A 6189-nucleotide genomic window follows, 5' to 3' on the forward strand; every position below is an offset into this window, starting at 1 on the left:
CATCTGTTGGTCCACAGATTTGCCAAATTCATCATTTTCTAGCTTAGCAGTTGTACTCATGAGAATTCTTGATGTCTTACTGTTATCCATGCCATACTTCTTTAATAACTCATTTGTATATTTTTCTTGATTTATAAATATCCCATTTTGGTATTGTTTAATTCGGAGTCCTAAGAAGTAAGTTAACTCACCCATCATGCTCATTTCAAATTCATTTTTCATTAGAGTTGCAAATTTCATCACAGATTTTTTGATTTGTTGAGCCACAGATGGTTCATCCACATAAATCTGGACAAGGAGGATATCTTGATTTTCTCTTTTGATAAATAATATTTTATCCGCCTTTTCCATCTCAAAACCTTTGTCCATTAGGAAGGTGCAAAGCCTCTCATACCAAGCTCTAGGAGCTTGCTTCAACCCATATAAAGCTTTATCAAGCCTGAAGACATGATTTGGATGTTTGTAGTCTTCAAAACCTGGAGGTTGCTCAACATACACTTTCTCTTGGATATAGCCATTTAGAAAGGCACTTTTGACATCCATTTGATATAGTTTAAATCGTTTATGAGATGCATATGTCAAGAGTATCCTAATAGCTTCCATACGGGCAACAGGAGCAAATGTCTCATCATAGTCTATTCCTTCCTCCTGATTGTACCCTTGGGCTACAAGCCTAGCTTTATTTCTAGTGATAATTCCATTTTCATCCATTTTGTTTCTATACACCCATCTCGTGCCAATGACTGGATGATCACTAGGCCTAGGCACTAGCCTCCACACCTTGTTCCTTTCGAATTGACTCAACTCTTCTTGCATAGCCATCAACCAATATTCATCCTTTTCGACTTCCTTGATGGACTTAGATTCTAATTCGGATAGGAACGCCAAGTTGTTACTCACACTTCAATAATATGATCTAGTTCTTACCGGCGATGTGGCATCTCCTAAGATTTGGGATTCAGGATGATCTACCAATATTCTCCTATCCCTAGGTAATGAGTCTTCATCTACAATCTCAACTTCCTCACTAGGTAATGTATTACTCGTAGATGCATGGGGAGGAGCATTTGTCTTAGGTAAGAGGTGTTCAATAGGTTCATCCTCATCATGTGGCATTTCTTGAGGTGTTGGCTCTCTCTCATCAAATGTAACATGCATGGATTCTTCAACAACTAGGGTTCTTCTATTAAATACTCTATATGCCTTGCTATGTGTAGAATACCCTAAGAATATGCCATCATCCGACTTCTTATCAAATTTGTGTAAGTTATCTTTAATGTTCAAGATATAGCATTTACAACCAAAGACTCTAAAATAGCTTATATTTGGTTTCGAGTTTTTTCAAAGCTCATAAGGTGTTTTCTTAGAAATTGACCTCATATATACCCTATTTATGATATAGCAAGCGGTGCTAACCGCTTCCGCCCAAAAGTATCTAGGGAGATCATTCTCATGTAACATAGTTCTAGCCATTTCTTGAAGGGTTCGGTTCTTTCTTTCTACAACCCCATTTTGTTGAGGTGTCCTAGGTGCCGAAAAGTTGTGTTTGATGCCATGTTCATTACAGTAAGTGTCAAAGTGTATATTTTCAAATTCCGTTCCATAGTCACTTCTAATGTAAGATATGGCAATACCTTTTTCATTTTGGATTTGATTACACAACTTAAGAAAATTTTCATAGGTTTCATCTTTATGTGCTAAAAATATGACCCAAGTAAATCGTGAGTAGTCATCCACAATGACAAACATGTACCTCTTTCCACCTAGGCTACTTGTCTTCATTAGTCCAAAAAGATCCATATGAAGTAGTTGCAAGGGGTAAGCGGTTGAGATCATATTTTTAGGGGCAAATGAACTCTTGTTTGCCTAATTGACAAGTTCTACAAATGTGATCTTTGGTGTACTTGAACTTAGGCAATCCTCTAACAATGTCTTTTGAGGAGAGGGTCGAAATGAGATCCATTCCGGCATCACCCAATCTCCTATGCCATAACCAAAAATCTTTACTAATGACATTAAGACAAGTTACATTTTGGAGTCTAAGATCATCTAGCCTAATAGTGTAAATGTTATTGTCTCTAGAACCTATGAATTGCACTTTTCCATCTATCTTATTTTTAACAATGCATTTGTCGGGGTTGAAGACTGCTTCAAAACCATTGTCACACAATGACAAATGCTAATAAGATTATGAGATAAGCCATCAACATAGAGTACATCATGTATGGGAGAGGTTGAGTTACCTATGGTGCCTTCTCCTTTGACTTTTCCTTTCTTATCATCTCCAAAGGTAACATCTCCACCATCCTTGAGTGATACGGATGCAAATTGAGTGAGGTCTTCGGTCATGTGTCTAGAGCATCCATTATCAATGTACCATGTGTTCTTCTTGTTATGGCTTTTAAGGCATACCTACATATGAATAGGCAAGTGAGATCTCTTAGGTACCCAAATTTTTCTAATCTTGCTAAGTTCATTTATTTTCACTTTAGAGTTCAATTTGATTTTATCTTGTTTAGCATACATGCAAGCAACTTTATAATGTCCTTCTAGACCACAATAAAAGCAAGTTTTAGTACTACTAGAAGAAGCCTTTACAAATTTACTTTTATAGTTTAACATTGTAGTATTCCATTTATGTCCAAGTCCACTTTTATCATGTGACAATCTTTAAATATCAACAAGCCTGTCCAATTTTAGTGAACCATGTTCAAATTTTTCAAAGAGTTTCTTTAACTCATCATGTTCATGAGATAGTTTACTATTTTCATGCTTTAGCTTGTTGTTTTCAATAGATAGTTCTTGTCGATTTTCATTTAAAATCTTGATGGTAACATTTAAATCATGAATTTCAATTTTATATTTTTCATTTTCATCATCTAAAAATTCATGATCTTTCTTTAACCAACCAAATTCTTTTGTCATGTTAGAAAGAGAATTTTCAAGTGATGTATTTTTATCAACTTCAATTTCAAGTTCATCATGTGCATTTTGCAAGGAATCAAGAACTTTTTTTAAAATAATGACATCATTTAAAGTACTTACCTCTTTATTGTCATTTGTTGAGGCCATGAAGCAAACATTTTTTGCTATCAAGCAATCTTCTCCATCATTTGGTTCACCTTCACTTTCATTGTCCTCATCCCATGTGGCGGACATTCCTTTCTTGTCTTCTCTTCTTTTGAAACGATTATTTGAAGTAGGCTCATTGCTGAGTGGACAATCCGGGCGAATGTGTCCAAGTTTCTTTCATCCGTAGCCTCGTGGTTGAGATGATCCGTCACCGAGCTCTTCTTTCTTCTTGGATGGAGGATTGGTCCTTCTATTTCTCATATCTCCCATATTACTTTGCAAGAATTTGATCCTTCTTGTTAGGAGGGCTACTTCATATTCCATGTCTTCCTTTACCTCTTCATCATCACCTAAATTGCAAGCAAAAGCAACACTTTTCCCTTTTTCAATTTTATTTTCAATTTCGGGTGCTTTTGTTTTAAAAATCATCTCATGGGTTATCAAGGACCCTATTAGTTCATCTAGGTTTAAAGTGTTCATGTCCTTGGCTTCGGTGATAGCGGAGGTTTTGGATTCCCATGATAAAGGTAGGGATCTAAGGATTTTGGTCACTAAATCTCTATTTGAAAATTATTTTTCAAGTCCCCTTAGTCTTACAAGGTTAGTGAATCTAGTGTACATGTCGGCAATAGTTTCATCGGGTGTCATTTGAAAGAGTTCATATTGCTTAAATAGATGATTCATTTTAGATTCTTTAACTTGGTTGGTTCCCTCATGGGTAACTTCTAAAGTGTCCCAAATTTCCTTAGCCGAATTCAAGTTTGACACACCGAATTCAAGTTTGACACTCTATTGAATTCTCCGGGTGACAAAGCACAAATTAAGGAATTCATGGCTTTGGCATTGTAGTTTGAGGCTTGTTGTTCGGCTTCGGTCCAATCATTTAGATTTCTAGTGGGCAAGGTGTATCCATTATGAATAGCTCTCCACATTTGGTAATCTTGGGTTAAAGACATTTTCATTTTGGTTTTCCAAAATCCATAATTTGTTCCATCAAAATAGGGTGGCATAGTGTTTGAGTATCCTTCATGGTGTTGAGGGTAGTTTGCCATTTTTAGAATATTTTCTCTAGACTGGTTAGGGTTTTAAATAAAGTAGAGACGAGGCTCTGATACCAATTGAAATACACAAGAGGGGGGTGAATTGGTTTTAACACTAAATTTATACCTTTTTCGTTTTAAGTATTAAACATAATTTGAATTTTCTTCTCTTGATTAGATTTTGGTTAGTTCAACTAAGATCAAATCAAAAGGAAATACCAAACCAAAATAAGAATGAAAATACAAGACAAGGAAAGAACACACCGATGTATAGTGGTTCGGGCAAAGCCCTACTCCACTCTTCTTAAGATCGTCCTTAAAGATTTTTACTATTGTGAGACCTCCACGATGCCCGGCTCCGAGGCGATTATACTCGCAAGAGGTATTAAATGAGGATGCCCTTGACACCTTTACAATGACTCTCCTTCTCCGCCGAGTTCTAAGCGCTACTCCTTAGGATATTAAAGTATGATGCCCTAGCCACCTTTACAATAATAGAAGATGAAGATTTGCTTGGCTTCTCTTGAAAGCTTGATGCACAATGTTGTCCCTTTGATTGCTCTCCAATATAGGTTGCAAGTGAAAAGCCTAAATCCAAACTCAAAAGATTTGCAAGTTGCAAGGCAAGTTTGGAGAGAAGAAAACAAATTCTTAAGCTAAAAGGGTTTGCAAGTGTTTGAATGCTTAAGGATGTTTTTCCAAATATTCAAGAGAGGAAAATAATCCTCTTGAATGTGTATTTATAGCCTCTTGACAAAATATGACCGTTTAGGGGTATCAAAATCCAATTTTTAATTCAAAAACCAACGGCTCTTTTTTGAGCTGTCGCGACGTTCTCGGAGTTCCGAGAACCATTCTCGGAGCTCTGAGAAATTCTCGGAGTTCCGAGATAACGGCCAAAAAATGAAAAAATTCTACTGGACCATTTCTCGGAGTTCCGAGAAAATGGCCAGAAGTTGAATTATACTACTGGACCATTTCTCGGAGTTCCGAGGGAACTCTCGGAGTTCCGAGATGCCTAAAATCAGCAGACTTTTTCTGTTTTTGTTGCCATTTGATTTTGGGCTTTTGGAACTCAATTCCTATGATAATTTGGAATGTTTATGAGGGTCCCAACATGTTGGTCCACCACATAACCATTCACTAAACCATTTAAGTTCTTAAGTGTTTTTTAAAACTCTTTTGAAAACCTTGCCTTGACTTATAAATCTAAAGAGAAAAGATGTACAATGAAATCTAGGTAACCTTCAACTTCTCTTTAGCCTTGGTCTTCAATTGGTCTTTCATTTTGTGTATGCTTGCTTGAGAGATAATGTGAGCTTCACTTAGCTCCTTTTGACTCTTGTGTGGTACATTTTCAAGCATGACCATGTGGTGTGTTGGTTCCTTCAATGATCAACCTATCTTAACACAACACTTCAAGGCAAATTGATTAATATTCAAGAGCATAATCAATTATGTTTAGAATCATCAAAACAAGATAGGAGAGTAGACCCTTGGGCTTACAGTTGTTCTATCCCCTTTGTGTGAAACAAAGGATCACATCGAATCAACTTGCGGATTCGCGGCATTTAGAACGATCGTGAGCGTTCGAGGAGTAGATCAAGCAGACAGTTATTCTTCTCTACTAAAAGTAAGGTAATTATTTATTATATGTCTTTTATTTGATCACCATCAGAAAATCTAGATCCTAGAATTCGTGGATTTAGGGCAAAGTCGTTAAATTTTTGTTCTACGTGATTTTATTCCGCTGCGCGTAGCAATTTTGCCAGAGGGTATACTACCCTTTCCAACAATTTTCACTTATGTATAAAACTATTGGGTTAAAAACCATGCAAACGGAAGCAGGTCTTGGAATTGGATAGTAACAAAGCATAATTTCCTCAGTGCCTGATTTGAGTTAAGAGCCTTAGATCCATCACTTGCCTATATGAGTAGGTGCTATGACCGATATGGACTCTTGCAAGAGGCTCAAGTTTGAAACAGACCAGTAACTGTTTGAGTAAATGCCACTAAGGTGTTTAGTCCCTCGATCTGGGTCTTAAGTGAAAGTTGATGGAAGCATTCTCTTTGCTGT

This window comes from Tasmannia lanceolata, unplaced genomic scaffold (genome assembly GCF_043159265.1).
Source record: "Tasmannia lanceolata isolate RefF3 unplaced genomic scaffold, GAP_Taslan_0.1 ptg000008l, whole genome shotgun sequence".
In the NCBI taxonomy this organism is placed as follows: Eukaryota; Viridiplantae; Streptophyta; class Magnoliopsida; order Canellales; family Winteraceae; genus Tasmannia; species Tasmannia lanceolata.